The 23,802-nt window shown below is 43.6% G+C and overlaps 1 long non-coding RNA gene across 3 annotated transcripts in view; it reads left to right on the forward strand.

The window, feature by feature from the left end:
- The window catches only part of LOC134216367 (uncharacterized), a 101,561-nt gene extending 84,734 nt beyond the window's left edge, over positions 1 to 16,827 (forward strand). For all 3 annotated transcript variants that reach the window (XR_009980634.1, XR_009980635.1, XR_009980636.1), the window contains exon 3: positions 16,753 to 16,827. This is a non-coding gene — a long non-coding RNA (uncharacterized LOC134216367). The remainder of the gene's footprint in view (positions 1 to 16,752) is intronic.
- The last annotated feature ends 6,975 nt before the right edge of the window (positions 16,828 to 23,802 follow it).

Consider the following 23,802-nt stretch of genomic DNA (forward strand, 5'->3'; position numbering starts at 1 on the left):
CATTTGGCCGATAAACACAAGGCCGAAAGGTGTTTGGCCGAATATGTCATTTGGCCGAACAAACCATTAGGCCAAAACCCATCTGGCTAACAGTTTTATTTAATTAAATTAAATTAATTAAATTTTATTTATCAAAAATTCCCCCCGCTGATTCACGCTGCCGCCGCTGACCAAATACTGACAAACGCCGTCGCAACCGATGTTTGGACCGGAGCATTCCTTAATACCTGCACAAAATTTATAAAATTTAGACGTTTCATATCTACGTTTTCTTTTCTTTTGCAAATCGCCTAATTACAATTCATATTTCATTGTTATTGTCTGATTAGCTCATCTTTCAACAAATGTGAATAAAATATTCCGTTAGCGCAGGATTAAATCATGTGGCAATTTGGAACTTACCATGACTTGTGCTTCTTCTATAATTCGCACCACACACTGATGGTGCAGACTTTTCGTGATCCATCGCTAATGATCTTAAGGAAAACGCAAACCAGGCCTGCTCGCCTGAACGTGATGCACGATGTAGTGTTTGGTGAAAAGTTCCATGACTCTGAACCACGATGACTGTTAAAACCTGTTAATCTTGCTCCGTTCCGTTTGTTGGCCAAGGACCTGTGCGCGGAATTTATTTTTACGATGCTGCTGCGTGCCTTCCGCAGAACCAAAAAAAGGTTTTGACTAACTCAACAAGACACGAAATGAAGATGACGATGAACGGCGCGCGATGCATAGCGAGAGGGGACACATGCAAACCATATTCTTCGTGATTTGTGATTATGCATGAAAGGGTTACGGAGCGTTTTTCGTCTAGATGCAGTTGATTCCTTCAATAGCAGAGATTGATTCGAAGAGCACCCTATTCATTAATCCATTTATTAGTACCTTTAGAGATCAATAGAAATTAAATTCCGATATTAATATGAATAACTTATATTTAGTTTCTTAATAGTAGATACTAATCCATGCAATCTACACAAATTATTGCCACATATATTTTCAATTTCTCCGCTTCTGCTGACAACAAAATCATCGAAGTCGTGAATCCGCTTTTTCATTGTCCGGAATTGACTAATGAGAAAAGACCCAGTCCCCATGGTGACGATGTATGGGCGTTGTTTAATATTTGGCATTTCGTTCACATAAACATATTATACAAAGCAAGTTCTATTCAATGGACAAAAATTGAACAAGACTTTTCTTTAAATTCAGACTAACTATTTTACCAGTCGCGTTTGAGTGATGAACCGGGATATTTTTATCTGAATTGTTCAACACTGAACACACAGGATGAAAATAATGGAACACCATTCTAAATCCTTTTTCATGTTATGTTCAATAGAATAATTATTACTGCACTTAAAAGGACGATAATTCACACACATCATTTTCAGTAGGTACCTACTGACTCAGCCCCACAGCATTTTTGCCAGCGCATCAAGTGGAATGTAGCCTCCGATGAATCATCATCCACGTTGCCATGCGAGAGTGTATGAATATGCAATTATATTAATTTATTTTCAGAAATACAATCATGTCCTACATATCATTAGTATATTTGGATGGGTGGTTAAATTGAATCACACGAAACTCCATATAGTGCCCTGTATATATTAATCTAATATCCATTTACATATTTGATTTTTCTTTGGCTCTTTTAAAAACATGTCAGAATATATATTTTCCCTTCTTTAAGTTTGAGGGTCTGCAAATGCTCAAAAGCTGTTAAAAGTTGTTCGAAAGTGATGATGATTGTAGCGAATCTTCTATTGTCTAATGCAATAAAAACAAATTTATCCCTTGGAAAATAGAAAAAGTAAAACAGTTTTGTGGATTCTTTTTGCACATCTCACTCATGCTCACTAGATGATACTAAAAGAATGTCAATTTAATCTTCATTTCTTTGTTTTTGATAGGAATAACATAAGAGTCTTGAGTGTAAAAAATGGAATACTAACCCTATATAAGTTAAAAAACGATTTAATCATTCTTTACTTTCGGACAATGTACAAACTACGAAACATCATGAACGTGGTGGAAAATCAATAACTAAACCACTTTGCCAGTTTTCCACTGTTAGCAAAACCGAGCTGTTCACAGGCGACGAAGATAATGGTGAAAGCTCAGCAGTCAGCACCACTTACTCCTATCTTCGTGGCACATTATGCAAACGAAATACTGCACGCGCGGTCCTGTAGAGTGGCCTAAAGTGAATTGCACCGAGAGAAAAAAATGCTTAATTGCACCCTTAACGAGGCCAGTTAGTCACAGTGTGTTCTGTAGCTGTTTTATTACATACTTCGCTTAGTTCGGGGTACAAGTTCTTAATCGTAGAACAATAGATATAAGTGGCTTCTTAAATGCAGAACAATATATGTGCTGAGTTGGAAGACAGCCAAAGTTGATTAACACTAGTTGTACGGTTTGACTTCGGTGCTGCCAAGATGGTGGGTAAAGTTCGTCTGATACTGAACGGCGAAATAAGTTCCCTGTCGTTTGTTGTTATTTAGATTAATTTATCACAAGTACGAAGGAAATATATGCAAACACACCATTCTGAAATCATACTAAAACACAAACCAGTTAAAAGTCAATGATGTTAAGATCTCCGTTGATTTTTAGTTTGAATGTAACGGTTAGATCAGCTTTCATTAGTCTAGCGGTTAGAGCGAAGTTAGACCATGTTGAAGTGCCATTTTGTGCCTTTTTTGATATTCTTAATTGTTTTCTTGTTTTATAATACACGAGGAAGCACCATCATCGCTAGGTGGATTATTCTGGGTTTTTACATCTAAGGTTGGCGACTTAGTTTTATAATATAACACTTCTTCACTTTCTTCAACTTAGAGAAGGTTTTCCTACGCTCACGGAGTCTATGTTCGGATGGGTGGTATCCGGATGTGTAAATTGGTTGCACAGTAACCCCCGCATATCCTGTAATATGGCAGTTTCTAGAGGAGTTACTGACTCGATTCTGGTCATGTGAGGAAGTGGATGCACCAAATAATTATTCCCCGGAGGAAGCACGTTGCGGAGAGCAGTATATACAATCGATTGAAAGGGTCTGTGATGGGCGTTATACAGTGTCCCTTACCAAGGATAAAGCTGCATTTAAAAGGTGGGGCGAATCAAGAGATATTGCCTTCCGGCGATTCCAAAGTCTGGAACGTAGACTGCTAAAGCATAGCATAGTTACGGTGTACTTCGTAGATTGGACACTAGTGATACTCATGTTTTTCTTTTTAAATCTTTATTCAGATTGCTGTCAGAAATCAAGGTGAGTGTGGTTCTTGATGTCAATCTAGGATAAAAATCATGAAAGCATGGGTATTACTCCCTGCGCCCTATCTTCGCCGTAACTTGGGAGGAACAGGAAGTGATGGTGTAGTACTTACTTAACGAGAGGCCCCCGACACCCTCAAAAGTACCACGGAGTTGGATACTAGACTGCTAAAAAAACCTGAACTGCTTAACCAATATCGAAAGTTTATGGAAGACTACCTAGAGCTAGGTCATATGCGCAAGGTGGAAGCACAGCAGGGATTCGAGTAACAAGGGATTCGTGGTTACTTACCTCATCATCCTGTAGTCAAGGAGGAAAGCACCACAAACAAGGTCCGAGTAGTATTTGATGCGTCGTGTAAAACGATAACAGAGACGTCGCTCAACGATACGCTGCTAGTGGGACCGGTCATCTAGGATGATCTCATCATGGTGGTCTCGGATGTTGAGAAAATGTTTCGAAAAATTCGAATTAGCAAGGAGGACACCCCACTACAAAGTATTTTGTGGCGAACGGATCATAGTGAGATCATTACTACATACGAGCTTACTACGGGGACGTATGGTACAAAACCGGTCCCATTCCTTGCTACCAGGACATTGAAGCAACTAGCGATGGACGAGCATGCATGCTATCCGATGGCGGTCAAAGCGGTAACGGAAGATGTTTATATGGACGATGTTCTAAGTGGCGCGGATAACCCAGAGGAAGCATTGGAGATGCGAATTCAATTGGACGAAATGACACAGAGAGGTGGATTCCGTTTGGGAAAATGGGCGTCATACTGCCCATTGGTGTTGCGGGGCGTACCAGAGACAGACTTAGCGATAATGAAGGTGGAAAGACTAGAGCTGGTATGGTATCCAGGAGCTTTTTTACTTATGGATCCTGTACACCTCCGGTGGTGCAAAGGGCCGACTTGAAAGATCTCCATCCTGAGCGTTGCCCGACTAATGCTTGTTTACAGATTTCGTTTCCGCCCCTACGTAGAGTGTGGCCGACCCAGCTACTCCGATCCGAATTTCTGTGTTATCGCTCTGGTGACAAGACGATGGAGCTCGTTGTAAGATCCAGTTGTGAGGCCACCAGGCCCAATTATATACCGCAGGCATCTGTTAATGAACACCTGCAGCCGTTGATGTTCTCCATCGATACACACCATGTTTCGCTAGGGTATAACAGCACAGATTTCACGTTAGAGTTGAAAGTTCGTATTTTGGTGCGTCTACTTATCTGCCTGTTTTCCAGATAGTTCTTAAACTCGCAAAGGCAGCCCTTGCTTTCTTGATCCGTGCCTATGTCGATCTTGGTACGACGTCGACGCCATTTGGCTACCAAGATATTGGAAGCTTTCAACAATCTCCACTGGCTTGAAAGGAGTACCGTGTTTACATCCAACGATTTGATTTTGTTGACGTTGATGACTAAACCTGCGAGGAGGAGCGCTCGGCAAGGTCGTTGAGCTTACTCATGCATCAGAGCGCCGTTGCGAGGAGTGCAACGTCATCAGCCAATTCGAAGTCGTTTAGGTGCTCCATGGTTATAGGCCGCATAACAGCCGCGGTTTGGTTCACGGTCAATCGCATCTACCAGAATCTACGATTACGATGAGGAACAGTAACGGCGATAGAATACATCCTGCCTCACACCAGCTACGACTCGGATAGGGTCGACAGGACCCCATTGTGCAGCACTCTACGAAAAGGCCTCGTACTGTGCTTCGATGAGGCCGATGATTTTCTCAGGAACCCCTTGCGTCTCAGGGCGCCCCACATATTCTCGTGATTGAGACGGTCGAAAGCTTTTTCGTAGTCAGAATCCAAGTAAAGGGACTCTGAATTCGACCTGTCCAGAATGATGCGGAGCGTGACAATATGGTCCACAGGATCTCCGGCACGGAATCCGGCTTGCTGCCGCCGGAGAGTCGCATCGATCTTCTCCTGAATCCGGGCCAGGATAATTTTGCACAGAACTTTGAAAACGGTACAAAGCAACATAATGCCTCGCCAGTTATCGCATACCCTTTTGGGTACCTTCCTCATAAGATCCTCGATCCAGTCGACCGGCAAAGTTGCGGTGTCCCAGATATTACGAAATAAACGATGCAGTAGTTGAGCGGATGGTATCCCGTATTCTGTTCAACAGATTGAGACCGCTTGAAGAGTCCTTCGTCGGCGAATACCAAGCAGGTTTTCGTGAGGCCGATCAACGACGGATCATATGTTTACCCTGAGACAAATCTTTGATAAATTCGGAGTACAACTTGCAGACACATCATCTGTTTATTGATTTCAAGGCGGCGTACGATCTTAGTGAAACGGAATGAATTATGGCAAATTATGCTGAACATGGTTTTCCGGCGAAACGATACGGCTGATTCGTATAACGTTGGACGGATCGAAATCAAGTGTAAGGGTTGCGGATGAAATATCGACGTCATTTGTTACCTTAGATGGATTAAAGCAGGGTGATGCACCTCGAACCGACTGTTCAATATAGCGCCGAGGAACGATAAGGAGAGCTGGTGCAAAGAAGCGGTACCATTATCACAAAATCGCAATGCTCCTGGATTTGCGGACGATATCGATATTATCGGAATTGTTCGCCGTGCCGTGGAAGAGGCTTTGCGCCTTTTGGGAGACAGCGAGGATTGGACCACGATCAATACCAGCAAAACGAAGTACATGGTCGCTGGCAATCAACGTGGGTTCATTAGTGGTGGTGGTAGCGAAATAGTGCTGGATGGTGAAAAATTTGGTAGAAGAATTTGTGTATTGGAACATTAGTGACATGCGATAATGATGTACCGAGAGGTGAAAAGGCGTATTGCAGCAAATAGGGCTTATTACGGACTTCGTAACCAGCTTAAGTCCCGTAGTCTGCAAACGAAAACAAAACTCGCGCTGTATACTACTCTGATTCTTCCGGTGGCTTTACATGGCTCGAGACATAGAGTTAAAGGAGGCTGATCGGAGAGCCTCGAGTGTTTGAGCGTAAGGTGCTGCGGACAATACTCGGCGGTAAACAGGAGAACGGTTTCTGGCGGCGTCGCATGAATCACGAATTGTACCAGCTGTATAAAGGGCTGTGATATTATTAAGCTTATACAACACGGCAGACTACGGTGGGCTGGTCACGTTGTTCGTATGCCGGAAGAACGTCAAGCGAAGATAATATTTAGTAGAGAACCCGGAAGAGGCGCAGGCTTCGTGGAAGGCCGCGTACACGATGGCTGAGGGCGCTCAATGTTCAGGGCGACAGCGATTGGCCCAGGATCGAGTCCAGCGGAGAAGGATACTCCATTCGGCGTAGGTTAATTGAAGAGCTGTAGCCCATCAAGTAAGTAAGTTGAGCGGATGTCACGGGGTCAGCTTTGAGCATCTCGGCTGATAGGCGGTCGCCCCCTGGGGCTTTATTCGATTTCATGCTTTGATGGCTGTTTGAATCCCAGTGATGGAGCTTCGGTATTGACGCGTGTTATACATCGGATCCCAGGAAGATCATGCCGAGCTGGTGATGGCCTGGCTGGCACCTGAAAAAGTTGTTCGAAGTGCTCGCCAGCGTTTCAGCTGGTCAGTGGGTCGGTCAAAACTGATCATTCGCGTCTTTCCAGGCATCGTTGCATTCATCTTCGCCCCGCTTAAGCGTCGAGATATCGTAGAGGAGGCGAATGTCCCCGGTTGCGGCGGCTCTCCCTTCGTCGGCAAGAGAGTCTGCCCACGCTCGCTTGTCCGCTCGACATGAGCGTTTTACTCTTCTCAAGAGCCGCGTATCGTTGACGGGCTAAGACTTTGGCTCCTCTGGTTTTCGATCGCTCTATCGCGGCTTTGGCTTCTCTTCGCCCTCTATCTTCCTCCAGGTCTCATCGGTGATCCATTGTTTTCTGGTGCGTAGTTCGCCAGATTGTTCTCGCTGGTGGCGATGAAGGCATTCTTGATGGCGGTCCATTGGTCTTCCACGCTGCCACCTTCCGGAATATCTGCAGCACGCGTCTCCAGTTCTTCAACAGGACCGTTTCACCGTGGCATCTTCCAGACGGCGTGTGTTGAATCGTCGTCAATCTCTTTCCTCATGCCGACGAATCCGCGCAATGCGCAGGCGTATTTCGCCGATGAGGAGGTGATGATAGAAGCGATATCGGTACTACGTTTATTCCGTACATCAAGAATGCTCCGTTTCCATTTTCGGCTGATGCAGATGTGGTTGATTTGATTTTCTGTAAAGCCGTCACGGGAGACCCACGTGACTTTATGAACCGGTCGATGAGGGAAGAGCGATCCCCCGATCACTATGTCCACCATCCAGGAGCAGAAGTCCTAAAATTCCGGTTCAAGATTCCCGAGACAAGCAGAGCGGAGACTTTGTCAAAGCGAAGAGTTGTGTCAGTCATGGCGACACCATTCAATGATAGGACCAGTTATCACGACAGCAAAGGTATTTATGCAGCTGTTATGGTGCTTGTAAGACGAGAAAGAAAGGAATTTAGATTGGGATCACCCATTACCACCTGTTGTGGATACCGAGTGGTGTAATTTCCAAGCACAGCTCCCACAACTGAACAAAATGGTTGTCGATCGTTGTGTGATCCAGCCAAAATCAGCAAAAGTAGAGCTGTATATATTTTGCAATGCGTCAGTGCAAGCATACGGCGCTTGTGCTTATAGAAGAAGCTTGAAATCGTCTGGAATTGTTAAGGTGGTGTTACTCACGTCCATATCCAAGGTGGCACCCAATCCATACCAAGGTTGGAACTATGCGGAGCATTACTGGTCGCGCCGCTTTCAGGAACGATCCTGGAAGCGATTAAGGTGATTATACAATCAAGCCATGTGGTGAATTTCAAATTCACCACACGGTTTTCTACCCTATTATCAAAAGTTCAAACCAGCGTAATATTTTTGTACAATGCTGAAATTAAAGTCGATTGCTTAGCATGAGTATCAAACGATATACAGATGTTGTGATCCCTATGGGCGTTGTTGTTCTCTCAATTCGTGCTCTTGAAAAATCACCAGAAAAAGCACGGTTTCCAAATATTGATTTGTGGTTTTGTTGTATATTCATTTGGTGGTTCAAGATTTTGCGCTTCATTAGTATCTGATTCATTACCATGCTTTTGACGTGCGCTGAAAATATGAGCATCATTGTGATTAAACTGATTTAGCATGATTGCCTCAAGTTTGTACATTAATGATCATGACTAAAGATTCGCAACCTGCCTTAAAATCGATTACTAATTATTGGGACGATTAATCAACATGTTGTTTTCGGTGAAAGCTCGTAGTATCCATTTAAGCTATGTAGGTTTCTTTTAACCTGCGCCCAAAGGGAAACGTCATTAATAGTATAATGAAAAATAAATTTCCCATACTAATTTGCATGCAAACTTGAAACGACTTGTGCTAAATCAGTTTCAATCCAAATAAGCTCAAATTTTCAGAGGACACTCAGAACATGGTAAAGAATGATGAGCACTGTGAAAAATCGATTTTTGAACCACCAATAACCACCTTAAGATGGATGTAGGTTTTTTGACAGATTCAACTTGTGTCTTGCAGTGGGTAAAAGCTGTCACATCAACATGGACGACCTTTGTGCCCAACCGCGTGGCAAACATTCAAGGATTATCGGAGAATCGAATCTGGCGTCATGTTTCTGGAAATCTGAACCCTGCTGACTTAATTTAACGTGGGGTTAAACCGGACCAACTTAAAGGATGCAGCCTCTGGTGGGAAGGTCTGCCTGGCTCCGGACTGATAAAGATACCTCAATTCAAAGGCACTTACTAATATCAGGAAGGTGGAAAGAAGGTCGTCGAACGACAGCTCACTGCACAAATCAAAACTTCAGTAGCTGGTACGTACAGATATTCCCAAATTTCATTGATCTGGCGAGACTTACTACTTACTAGCTACGATTGATGGATATCTTGAGGAAGGTTGAACCTACCAAGCGGCGATATGGTGTGCTCCAGGTATCAGAACTACGGGAAGCTGAATATGTGGTCATTCGTCGTGTGCAACAAAAGGTGTTCAATGAGCACTGGAAGGTACTTTCGGCAGATGGTACGGTAGTCAGAAGCTCGCCGTGACTCTGGTTGCATCCTAGGCTATCACAGGACAAACTAATTCGTGTTGGAGAGCGATTAGAACATTCGCCAGAACGTGAAGGTGCCAAGCATCCGGTTGTCCTACCAGCAAGGCACCTGTTCACTGAAAGGCTTTTGAATACCATCATCTTGAATTACTTCATGCGGGACCACAGCTGCTACTGGCAATTAGATTACAATATTTGCCACAGGCCGCAGTTTGGCAAGAGAAGTAGTGCACCAATGCATACGATGCTTCCGAGTAAAACCGAAGACAGTCGAACAGTTCATGAGAGAACTTCCAGCGGCTCGAGTAGCTGTATCAAAACCATTCTCCAACACCGGCGTGGATTATTTTGACCCAGTATACGTTCGGCTGACACCGCGTAGAGATGCTGTGAAGGCGTATGTGCCAGTATTTATCTGCATGTGTACCAAGGCGGTGCATCTCAAGTGTAACGGATCTGTCCACCGAAAGATTCATCCAAGCATTACGCAGGTTTATTAGTAGAGAGTAAGGGTTACTGACATCGACTCGGATAACAGATCCAACATTGTCGGTGCCCGTAATCAGAGAACCATTTTTTTGCTACTGAAAGCAAAGAACATCACGAGATAGCTAGCAAAAGTACAAGGACGAAATTCAGTGGCACTTCAATTCTTCAAGTGCTCCACACTGGAGGTCTGCTGTGCAAGTGCGAGCGCGCTGATCTTTGAAGATATGACAACTTCTAGAACAAGTTGAAGCTTGTTTAAATTCAAGACCGCTCACTGCAATATCAGACGACCCGAACGATTTGGAACCCATAGCCCCAGGAATTTCCTGACGGAGCCTCGTTGCATCAACTACCGGACGGATTTTTCATCTGTTCCAATAAATAGGCTTTCCGTATCAGGTGACACAAAAGAAATTGCAGGAGCTCTGGAATAGAAAGCAGCGAGAGTACTTGTCGAATTACAAGGTAGGCGTCCAGCAGTCCCAAATCAATAGGTCAACTTATCGCCATTCGTAATGATAACGTACCACCAATCAGGGGAAGAATAGTAAAGATACATCCGGGAGAGGACGGTGGTAAGAGTTGCTACAGTAACGACAGAACGGGAACTTTTGATAGACCCATTGAGAAGTTGTGTATCCTTCCATAATCGGCTCTGAATGACAACAACAACAACAACAACCAATAGTGGAACAATCGACCCGTTCACCTAGGCATGAGAGGTTTCTTTTCTTCATTTTCAGTAATCCCAGTTAGTTAGGAGGCGGAATGTCTGCGAATGGAAAATTAATCGATGCACCCTCGAGTGAAGCAGGAAAGGGCGAAATGTGTGACGAGATCCACGACGAAAATTTGGTAACGATTGACAACTCGGCCACCCAACGAGGATTAGCATTTGAAAATTGAAACAACTCTACGATAAAAACGGAATCTGAACCTGAGTTTTTAAATGGAATTTGACTCAAAATATATGTTTAAGAATAAATAAATGTAGTCCGACGTCAAATATAATGTTGTATAGTGCAGAGAAATGCAAAGTGTAATGACTGTAGGTATAAATAAATTGTGTTATGTAAAAGATGTTTTGTGACAAAAATCTAAATCCCACGGAAACACCCAAGGAAATAAATATTGACGGCCGTCCAAGTCCACCAATATCACCATTGTGGAAGTTATCACTGAGCTTCTCCACGGTACAGCGGAACCGAACAACTCCCGGCGGGTATTTCGACGCGTAAAGTGGAAAGAAACAAGCTTCCGCGGTGGGTTTATTTACTTTATTTACATTCAAAATACAATAGACAACATATTCACAGGGCTGGCAAGGGATTATAAACATCGTACACATAACATTAGACTTGTCCAACATTCAACACCCTCCTCGAGGTTTATCATCTCTAAAGATATCACAAAGTCCAACAAGTATTACCTCAAAGTCAAACAAAAGTTCTACATTGCTGGACACTCAGTCTTCGGTACTCTCCTGCGTCATCAGCCCCTGCTTGGTCTTCACGCTTAGTCTTCGTTATTCACGACTCATCCGGCACACAGCATCGGGTTTCTCCTCAATATTCGTCCACACAGTCATAAAATCGGTTTCTTCTATCAGGCGCTCCTCCTCGAGCGAACGCCCTTTGCTAGCTTTGCTTTGCATACCCGTACGCCAATTCCGCTTTCTTTTCCTCTCCAACTCTCAAGGCATATAGTCCTCCACGAAGTTCAGCAACGGCTTCCACTCTTCTCCGAGGCTAATTATCTCGCACTTAGCTTTGTAAAGTTCACACTCAGTCCTTTCTGGGCAAGCTTCCGGACCGAAATCAAACCACAGTCCAGTCCCGAATGACCCTCTCATCACTACCTCGTTCACTTCTGCCGTGCCATCGATACACTTCAGCGTGCCTTCGCTACCCGGCAGATTTCACGTAGAACCATCCGCCAACGTCACATCCCGCTTCACACTCACATCGATTTCGAAGAATGTCCGATCACTGGTCATGTGGCTCGAACAGACCATCCACGTACCAGTTCCCTTACGCCGATCGCCCCCACGCCGAAACAAATTGGGGTCCCTTCGCCGCTTTTCGCTTCCGGTCCGCAGCATCGGGCAAATCCGGATGTCCCGGTTTTCGGCATTGGTAACAAATTCGTTCCCTCGCACGTTCGCTTCTTCTTCTTCGTACACTTAATGCCCGGTCCTCACACTCACGGGGCAGTCCTGCACGCTTCTCCATCCGTCGGTGGTACTCGTCCATCAGCCGCTGTTTCACAAACTCGATCGTCTGGTCCGCGTCTGGCCAGCTCTCCAACGCCGTCACTAGACCGTCGCGACTCCGGCAAACCTGAGATCATTGCGACCTGCAGCGAACTTTCGATCTTTGACCGGCAACACGATAGCCTATCAAACAGCTCATCCATGGCGAACAGGTGCGCTTCCATATCCGCACCTTCTTCGTAGTTTAAACTACACAGCTTCTTCAGAACGACACTCGCGACGTAACCGCAGCCTTTTCGTGGTACTTCTTCAGTTTCTTCCACACTTCGACCGCCGATTTGGCGTCTTTCACTAACGACAACGATTATCTTCGACGTTAAGAATAATCATTGCCCTCGCCTTCTGATCTTCTTTCGACCATCTCGCGTTCCTGGCTCCTGTTTCTTCTCATTTACCGTATGCCATAGATCGACACTGATTAGAATCATTTCTATTATGATTTTCCACCATACCCAAACGCGCGATCGAAACTTTTTCAGCCATTTCAAAATCGTACGTTTTCTGATGGCGCACATGATTCCTACACACACGAAGTCGGTACACAACAATGTCTTCGATTACCACCGGCTACAGTTACAGCTCGTTGCACAAAATGGTTCTCAGTCCGCACTAATTGCTTCTGAATCCAGCTTCGATGGAACGAAACACAGCTGGCAATCCGACACCAACCACTCCCGGTAATCACTTTTTACCTTTTCCAACGTTCTCAGCTGCCTTAACCACCCACTGCAGCACAGTCTAACGAGGAACAAATTTCCCCGCCGAACGACAAGCACAAGCGGGTAGCGTCCGCGGGCAAACTTTCACTCCGGGTCTATTTTCTCAGCGGAATCCACCTTTCCCACTATCACTGGGCCAATAACCTGTAATATCACTGAGACTTACCACGGTACACAGCGGAACTGACACAACTCCGGCGGGGTATTTCGGACGCGTAAAGTGGACAAGAAAAAGCGATTCGCTCTCCGCGGTGGTCGTTTATTTACTTCTATTTACATTCAACATAAATAGACAACAACATATTCACAGGGCTGGCAAGGGATTATAAACATCGTATATATACATTAGACTTATCCAACATTCAACACACCCAGCTATCAGGAATCATTACACAACCAGCCAAATACAGTCTACATAGGAAGGAGAGGGCCAGTTCCCAAACAGTAGGCTTCTCCATCTTCTCAAAGTTACGTGGTACGTTACGTTACTCCAACGAAGATTTGAAGAACTTTTTTATGAATGTGCAGTAGATCGTGACGAAAGATCGTCATTTTCTAGTAGCCGACGTGCTTGTGCCGGAAACTCCAAATACGCCAATTTATAATAAATAAAAAAAAAAAAAAAATTTTCATGCCTGTTCACATCGCGACCTACTTCGATCTCCAGAGGCAACCCTTAATAACCCTCCTCCCTCCAAAAGGACTCCAGAATCCAGAAGTCCAGATTATTTGATAGGATTATTGAAGTACTCTTCCCACATCACACCACAAGTCCCTGTTTACCAGCAGCAGAAGGATGTTGAGAAAAGCGACAGAGTGCCAGATAGGAGGATATCCAAACGTAGCTTCATTACAATTCCTGATATGTTTATGACTGCCATACAGCTGTATTGAGAATCGTAGTTTTCCGGACAGTTTGCTATTGTCCAACCCTGAAAAGCTTCTGAGGCTCATCGCAATGGGCATCTCCTGACCTACCTACCACTACCACACATGGTACGGGAGGTCTGGCAAGAAACCGCTTTGTACTTTATTTACATATAAACAGCTGATTTTATTATCTAAAGATATATTCTTTTCGTTTTTCTAATTTAAAAAATGCTTCAAAAAAACGTAAAACATAAATATACTAAAACTTACGAAATGCTGAGAGATCACGAATTTTAAATTTCCATAAAATTGTTGCGTACATACTTTATCTAAATTTTATATAACAGTTCATAGTGCAGTAGAAGGGCTTAAAATTCATTGTTTTTGATCTACGTTCTCTAACATGCCCAATATAGCTATAATAACACATTAATCTCCATTACACTTTGATTCATCGCATCTGTGACTGTCATCAGCTTGTTGAACTGTCACAAACAACGCACCGAAGACCCTGACGAATGCGCCATTATTCGTCAAAACAGTCATGGTGCTCCTCTTAGTAATGCGATGACCATCTACCTTGTGGCGTCATCATTTGTTGGTCAGGCAGGATGAATCCTTATCGGCGAGTATGAGTATTTTTTTTTGCGTTGAGGCTGTCGCAGTGCATTGTCATAAAAATGCAATTACATACTAGGGCGCTTTATCATTAAATAAACATTAACAGTCACGTTTGAAATGCAGCTGAGTACTCATCTGGTGACAAAATTGACAGCAATTTGGCGCTGGTGTTCCACATACTCCGATACGATTGATTGTCCTTGAACGAATTCTCCGGTTACAAACGAGCCCAAAACCTGTCGACATGCCTAATTTCCAGTTCATAATATGCGAGAACGTGATGGGTTAAGCTGTGTTGTTGAGTGTTGCGTCGGAGAGAGCCACGCCACGCGTTCGTTAGCCTGCGAGATCACGCAATTCGGAGGCTCCAATCTGCCGGTCGTGATGATTGGCTGGTAATTGGCCGCCTTCGGGTTTAAACCAGCCCAGACGTGCTACAAATTGACATGTGAAACAATTAGGTTCGGTTTTTTGGACACCACTCGTTGTTGATGATAAGCGTCCTGCAGCGCCCCGTTGCTTATGTTGTTGCATTTTCGCATTCACAGGCGAGAAAGTAGCCATATGTAAATATTTTTTCACCTTTTAGAAAGATTTTTTTTAAAGATCAATTTGTTAGAAAATTAGAAAACTTTATTATTCGTTTGGGATTCGTTTTAGAAATCGAAATTGGAACAGGTATCATGAATTGACGGCGAAAGATAATCAATTAAGATGCAATCATCTTTTTGTCTTAACTTTATTGATCAAGCAATTCAGTGAATTAAACAGCAAGTGTAAGGTGCTGCATTAGAATAAATTGATCAAAACAAAAATATTTCATTTCAATTTAATTCAATATGATAGAAAACATATCACTTTTTGAAAGTTTAGTAGTCAAGTTCATCTTTTACGTCTGTTTACCACTCATTGTAGATGATCGACGAACACATTGTACGAGGTCCGCAGGTGCTCTTGTAATATTTTAACAGATGCCACCAGATGTCTCATCAGGACACAAAAAAACATGATATTTCAGAGCAGATGCAGCCTCCAGACAGTAGAATTCATAAGGTTCATGTCCACGTTTAGCTCTAAATAAACCCTGAAACCCCCTTTGCTGGGTTTTCTTCACTTTTTGAGCCGGTGTCTAATCCTGCCGTAAGACCCAACACCTGGTATCAAATAACGACCGGCCCATGATTCGACGACGTTTTGTAGAACTAGTTGCCAATACGTATTTTGTATTATTTCGATTTACTCACTTATGTAACCGTTCAATTGCCGGACCCTGTAGGAAGTTAACCGACTGATGAACTAATTAATTGTTGTCTCTGACTAAAACGAGAAAAGAAATAAAACTTTTATGTGAATATATCAGAATTATTCAGTCTATACATTTTCTTTTTCTTCCATTAACGGTATTCGTCGTTTCGCAGTTAAGAGTATCTTCGTATATTCCATCAATATTGTGCCAAACGATATCCGCCAGTCAATTATTTACCGGTCGATCAATTTTCCGTTCACGGACTTCTTCCGAACTGCTCTGTAATCATAGCGCTCTTTTATCACACTGACCGGGTGCAAGAGTGCTCACAACTGGAACGGCGCCAACTTAATTCCTTTTGGTCTCATGTAAAAACGACGTGATATTTTTTTGTTTCGTTGGTTCGTTGAAAAACCAATATCCGCCAATATCAATAATGATTCCTCAAAATGACGTTTTTCACATAAAACTGAAAATAAACTGGTCATAACTGAATATATGCGGAATTACGCTATTCATTTCATGTATCAAGAATTTTAGAATAACCTACTCTGATACGTTTCTTATCTTGAGCACAATAAAATTAAATTAACTTCATTATATGTGTTGACTGTTGACTCTATGTACATTAGGGCTGTTCAAATTTCATAAATGTTCGAACACTCCAACTCCCATTTGTAAATTAGCATCCATTAGGTAATTTAGGAGCTCTGGCAGAATTTCAGGCAATTTGATGGTGGTTTTGGGGTGCATATATAAACGAAACTAGTGCATAACTCACTGAATTTGAGTTAATTTGACGGTTTAATTGACAGTTAGGGCATCGAACCATTCAGGCAACACCCCCATTCCCGTCCGCCACGTTTATTACTCGGACGCCTTACAACTGAATTACTTGGATTCTAATATGAATCCGTAGATTTCTAGTAATGTACGAAAAATCAAGTCATATGGTTGGATGGCGATCGAGTTATGAACGTTGCGGACGGGAATAGCGGGTGCTGCCCAAATGTCTCTCCTGCCTATGTGGTGATTGGTGATATTTTTGAATTTTGAACTGCCCTACTGCGCTCATATAGTAAAACATAGCAGTAATATTCATCCAACGAATTTAATGCTAATAATTAACATTTTCTCCATTCTTTCCGATCCGCAGATACTAATTAAAACATCCTCGACACTCGGGCCGAGGTCGACCGGACTGATTTCACCCAGTAGCTGCTATTCTGCCATGCCGGTAGCCGTTCCAGTTAATGACACCGAGCACAATAAGTCCCCTAGAGAGAGCGAGGATTCGGAGGATGAAAGTGAAATTCTAGGAAAGTCCGTGGAAGATGGCTCAAGCGGAAGGAAGAGGTAAGTCGCGTGATAGATGCCTTGCACCCATTATTGGGTTACCTTTGGGATTGGGTCTGGTTTCTGTGAAAGAGGTGTACATATTTTGCAATACAAGATATCATTAGTCATCAAAACACCAAACTGTATATGTAACTTAGCATTGTCGACATATTTGCAATTTCAAAGTTCGCTGATAGAACGCATCTGATCGAAAAATTTTGACATAGATTTAACAATTCTGTTTTGGTAATGGATATTTAGAATACTGTGTTGTTTTTCAACTCTTATTCCAACCAACTTAGTATGTCGAACACAATTGTAAATTCTTTTGCAAACGTGAAATATCGGAATATTGAATAAAATTATAAAGGTAGATCCTCCAGCGCGGACAGCCCAATATCGGACACTCAAAACAAGGTTCCTCAAGCATCTTACGTTAATTTAGTGCAAAAGAGAGCTATTTAAAAGATCTTAATTTCCATGAAATATCAGTGACTTTTTAATGTACTTATTATAGAGACTTTTAGCCCAGGACTGGCCGGCCCAGTGATAGTTACCCGTGTTTTCAATCTAAATTTATTGAAAAAAGCGCCACAATCAACTAAGTAGTCTACCAAAAGCACATTGATTCCCTAGAGCGTCGCGTCCGCATGTGCAACCTGTGCACCTGCACATGTGGCAATTTTATCCCCAACATTTAAACTCTAGATAGATTTCTAATCCAGCTATTATATTTGAATTATAAGCATTTGATAGATGTAGCAACACGTAACTGAACGCTAATACTGAACCGTATCTGTCGTTTGGCCGAAAGTCACGACATTTGCCGGCTCCTCTCCGGAGGTGCAAATCTTACTGATCGTCTGTTCTCCATGTCAGGATCGGCTCACAACAGCGTCAGTTCTCCATGTTAGGGGCGGTTGATCATCGTCCGAGTGCCAGCGACAGGGACTCTAAGTGAAACTGTGCACCATGGTCCACCGGGAATAAGGAGGAATGGTCCTCCGGAAATTTAGGGGGTTTGGTGTCAGGACCTGCAAGCCAGCCTTTAAAAAAACATACACAACGAACAATCAACAAGAGAGTACGGACCAGAATCATCGGCGAAGGCCATCGCGATGAAAATGGACTTGCGATTGGAAACTCGGTTCGTGGAACTGCAAATCTCTCAACTTCATCGGGAGCACACGCATACTCGCCGATGTGCTCAAGAACCGTGGATTGGGCATCGTAGCGCTGCAGGAGGTTTGTTGGAAGGAATCAATGGTGCGAACGTTTAGAGGTAATCATACCATCTATCAGAGTTGCGGCAACACACACGAGCTGGGAACAGCTTTCATAGTGATGGGCGATATGCAAAGACGCGTGATCGGGTGGTGGCCGATCAATGAAAGAATGTGCAGGTTGAGGGTCAAAGGTCGGTTCTTCAACTTCAGCATAATTAACGTCCATAGCCCACACTCCGGAAGCACTGATGATGATAAGAACGCATTCTACGCGCAGCTGGAACGTGAGTACGACAGCTGCCCAAGTCACGACGTCAAAATCATCATAGGAGATTTGAACGCTCAGGGTGGCCAAGAGGAGGAGTTTAGACCGACTATTGGAAAGTTCAGCGGCTGACGAACGAAAACGGACTACGACTAATTGATTTCACCGCCTCCAATAGTATGGCCATTCGCAGCACCTACTTCCAATACAGCCTCCCGTATCGGTACACCTGGAGATCACCACTGCAGACAGAATCACAAATCGACCACGTTCTGATTGATGGACGGCACTTCTCCGACATATCGACGTCAGGACATATCGTGGCGCTAACATCGACTCTGACCACTATCTGGTGATGGTTAAACTGCGCCCAAACTATCCGTCATCAACAATGTTCGGTACCGACGACCGCCGCGGTACGACCTAGAGCAACTGAAGCAACCTGATGTACGCCACTGCATACGCGCAGCATCTCGAGCCAGCGTTGCCGGAAGATGGTGAGCTTGATGGGGCCCCTCTTAAGGACTGCTGGAATTCAGTCAAAGTAGCCATTAACGACGCAGCGGAGAACAACGTCGGGTATATGGAACGGAGTCGACGGAACGATTGGTTCGACGAAGAGTGCAGACAGATTCTGGAGGAGAAGGATGGAAGCGGAGACAGCAGACCCGTCTTTTTCAGGAGAAGAAACGCCGCCTAGAAGAAGCGGAGTGCAAGGAGATGGAACAGTTGTGCCGTTCTCAAGAAACACGCAAGTTCTATCAGAAGTTCAACACATTCCGCAAAGGCTTCGTGCCGCGAGCCGAAATATGCAGGGATAAGGATGGGATCATCTTGATCGACGAACGTGTGGTGATCGAAAGGTGGAAGCAGCACTACGAGGAACATTTGAATGGCGCTGAGAGTACAGACAGTGAAAGTCAAGGCAGCGGAGGAGATGACAACGTCAGTTCAGCGGTCGATGGAAGTCAACCAGCCCCACCTTGAGGGAAGTTAAGGATGCATTCAACAGCTAAATACCAATAAAGCAGCTGGTAAGGATGGTATCGGAGCTGAGCTTATAAAGATGGGCCCGGAAAAGCTAGCCACTTGCCTGCACAAACTGATAGTCAGAATCTGGGAAACTGAACAGCTACCGGAGGAGTGGAAGGAAGGGGTTATATGCCCCATCTACAGGAAAGGTGACAAGCTGGAGTGTCAGAACTTTCGAGCGATCACCATCCTTAATGCCGCCTACAAAGTGATATCCCAGATCATCTTCCGTCGTCTGTCACCATTAGTGAATGAGTTCGTGGGGAAGTTATCAAGCCGGCTTCGTTGACGGCCGCTCGACAACGGACCAGATCTTTACTGTACGGAAAATCCTTCAAAAATGCCGTGAATAACAGGTCCCAACGCACCATCTGTTCATTGATTGCAAGGCGGAATACGAACAGCTTCCTTGGGAAGCTTATCAGACTGATAAGATGGTGGATGGTGTGCAAACCTGTGTAAAGATTTTCGGCGAACACTCCAGTTCGTTCGAATCGCGCCGAGGACTAAGACAAGGTGATGGACTTTCGGCCTGTTGTACAACATTGGGCTAGAAGGTGTTATGCGGAGAGCCGGGTGTAACAGCCGGGGTACGATTTTCAACAGATCCAGTCAATTTATTTGTTTCGCGGATGACATGGACATTGTCGGCCGAACATTTACAAAGGTGGCAGAACTGTACACCCGCCTGAAACGTGAAGCAACAAAAGTTGGACTGGTGGTGAATGCATCGAAGACAAAGTACATGCTTGAGGGCGGAACCGAGCGCGACAGGGCCCGCCTGGGAAGCAGTGTTACGATAGACGGCTTGCTAACGGCTGATAACAATGTTAGTCGTGAAATACGAAGGCGCATCATCTGTGGAAGTCGGGCCTACTACGGGAGCCAGAAGGAATTGCGGTCAAAAAAGATTCGCCACCGCACCAAATGTGTCATGTACAATACGTTAATAAGACCGGTTGTCCTCTACGGACACGAAACATGGACAATGCTCGAGAAGGACTTCGAGAGACGGGTGCTTAGGACCATCTTTGGCGGCGTGCAAAAAGACGGTGTGTGGGATGAACCACGAGCCCAGCTCTGCAGCGAACCCAGTATCCAGAAGGTAGCTGAAGCCGGAAGCGTACGATCAGCAGGACAGGTTTTTTTTTCCTTGTCGGGTATATTTTATTACTGCGACCATTTTTTTGATCTATTGTAATATATTCCCCTTTTTTCTTGCTATGTCATTATGGCGTATCGCTATTGGAAGTGATCGTCATTGTTTGACTAACAGCTTCTCCCCAACACGGCTCAGCTTTTCGAATGAAATGCACCACCGAATTAGGATTTGTTCTACTAGCTCAAGTGGTTCTATAAGCCCCTTGGTGAAAAACTTTTGTCTTGTTCGAAAAATTGCCGGACAGCGGCATAACAGATGCTCCGAGTCTTCTTTTTCAATGTCACAGAAGCGACATAGATCATTATGAAGTTTCCCTATAAGCTTCAAATGATATCGACTCGGACAATGACCTGTAATGAGACCCGTATAAGTGCTTAGGTCTCTTTTAGATAATTCTAAGATGTTGCGAGTCATGGAAACATTCGGAGTGATAAAACGTTTCGATTGCCTGGCATTAGTTGCGTTCCTAAAATTGGTTTCTATTTTCATAGATTCCCATACCTTCAGCTCCATACGAAGAGAAGAAGTTGGTAAGCTGCAAAAAGGTTCCGGTCCTGTAAACCGACTTGATGATCCGAGTCTCGCCAGCATATCGGCTTTTTCGTTACCATCTATTCCACAGTGTCCTGGAACCCAATATAGATTAACTTGGTTCCGACAAGACAATTTTTGGAGGGACTGAATGCATTCCCAAACTTGTTTTGAAGTGCATGTTGCCGACTTCAGAGCATTTAAAGCTGCTTGGCTGTCGGACATTATGCATATATTTGAGTGTCTGTAGTTCCTACGCAAACATATTACAGAACACTCTAGAATTGCGTGAACTTCCGCTTGGAATACGGATGGCCAACTTCCCATGGGAATCGATATGTCTATCCCAGGGCCAGTAACTCCTGCTCCCACATGGTTGTTCAATTTTGAACCGTCAGTATAAAACGTAATTGATCCTGAACGAAGTGTTGGTCCTCCATTCAACCATGTATTGCGCCCAGGATCAATTACTTTGAATAGTCTATTGAAATTGTATTTTTTCTCCATCCAGTCCTCATTGTTTATTACTAGGGAGTTTATACTGAAGTTTTTTAGAATGCTAAGATGACCCTTAAGGTCACCTCCTAAGAGGTTTTCGGATCTTCTGATCCTCAAGGCAATCTTTTAGCTTCTCATTGTACAATTTGATGCAGAGGAAGCATGAACAGTAAAGCATTTAGTGCACTCGATGGTGTACTGCTCATTGCACCTGTAATTGAGATAGTCGCTAATCGTTGAAGTTTTTCGAGCTTCATCTGAGCACTCTTCTCTTTCGTCTTTGGCCACCAGACCAACGAACCGTAGGTAATTCTTGGTTTTACTATAGCTGAATATATCCAATAGATCATTTTCGGCTTAAGTCCCATTCCTACCAAAAGTTCGTTTTCTAATCCATAGAGCATTTGTCGCTTTATTAATAGCTTGTTCTAAATGCTTGTTCTAGTTAAGTTTGCCTTCAAGTACTACGCCAAGGCATTTGACTGTATTTGAAAGTTTCAAACGTGTGCCTTTCAATATCATGTTGTTTAATGAGAATTTCCTCCTACGCGTGAAAGAGGCACAATAGTGGTTTTGGAAGGATTTACACTCAATCCTTCTTTATCGCACCACGTCACGTGGAGCCATATTTTAAAACAGTTTTCATTCTGTTGGCGATAATGTCATTGTATTTGCCTCGTACTAAGTATTATGACAATATCGCCAGCGAAACCAATTACTTCCAAGCCCTGGGCTATCATGTATTTGAGAAGATCATCTATTACTGAAGACCACAGTAAAAGTGATAAAACCCCTCCTTGTAGGCACCCTTTGATTGCTCTAACAGTAATGTGAGAGTTGCCAAGGTTTGCTGACATTTCTCTTTTTTGTTAACATTTCTTTAATCCAATCTACAATGCATTTATCGAAACCACGATTCGACATTGCCTTTTTTATGGAATTATGAGAAGTTCGCTCTATATCTAAGAAAGCAGCAAGGGAAATTTCGTTCGCTTCAAAAGATTTGTCTAATTTTGTAACAACTGCATGTAATGCGTTCACTGATGATTTACCTTCCTGATAAGCGAATTGGTATTTGCTTAACGTTATTTGGGTTAAATATGATGACTTGATATGTTCATCTATTATTTTTCCATTGTTTTCAGTAGAGACGGAGGACAAGCTTATAGGCCCTAAAGGATTTTGGTGAGGTTTTATCCTTTTATTTGCCTTGGGGATAAATGTCACCCGTACTTGTCGCCAAACTGATGGAATGTAGCTCAACGATAAACTTGCTTGAAACAGCTTTGTGAGGATAGGTATTAAAATTGCCTTACCTTTTTGCAGTAGTACAGGAAAAATTCCATCACTACCCGGTGATTTGAAAGGTTCAAAGGAATCTATTGCCCATTCAACCTTTCTTTCAGTAAAAATTTGTGTGGCCAGAATATGTGCATCGTTCCTGGATATTTCTAGCTCAGTCATTTCGTTCACTGTTCCATGAATCTGATGGCTGATTTCAATTATTCCAGTTCCTATAGCATTCGCTTCAAGGTCTTCATTTGAACTGATAATAGAACTCGGAAAATGAGTGTAAATCATCAATTCTAACGTTTCACTCACAGATGTAGTGAATAAGCCGTTTTCTTTTTTAAGTACAGAGCCCATTAGAATGGTCCTTGAATAGTTTTTTTTGCAACCTGGCAGCTGCTGGAGTATTTTCTATGTCTTCACATGTATGCCTCCAATGTTTCCTTTTAGATCGCCTAATGTCTCAGTTGTAATCAGTGAGAGATTGTTTGTATTGTTCCCACTGTTGTGTTCGCTTAGCCCGGTTGAAAAGTTTTCGGGTTCTTTTGCGCAGTTTTTGTAGTCTGTTGTTCCACCATGGTATGTCTCTATTTGTAGAGCGTAACTTAAGGGTACAACTTTCATTAAAAGAGTTTTGGATTAGCCTAGAAAGCTGGTTTGAGCAGGACAGGTTATAAGAATGCCAGACAACAACGCTGCAAAGATGGTGTTCGCTTCCTTTTCGGCAGGTACGAGAAGACGTGGAGCACAGCAAGCACAGGTGAAAAACGACTTGGCGAGCGTGGGGCGCATTCGAGGATGGAGAGATGCGCCCTCGAACCGTGTATTGTGGTGTCAAATTGTTGATTCAGTGTTATCTGTTTA

Source organism: Armigeres subalbatus, chromosome 2, assembly GCF_024139115.2.
Source record: "Armigeres subalbatus isolate Guangzhou_Male chromosome 2, GZ_Asu_2, whole genome shotgun sequence".
NCBI classification, from domain to species: Eukaryota; Metazoa; Arthropoda; class Insecta; order Diptera; family Culicidae; genus Armigeres; species Armigeres subalbatus.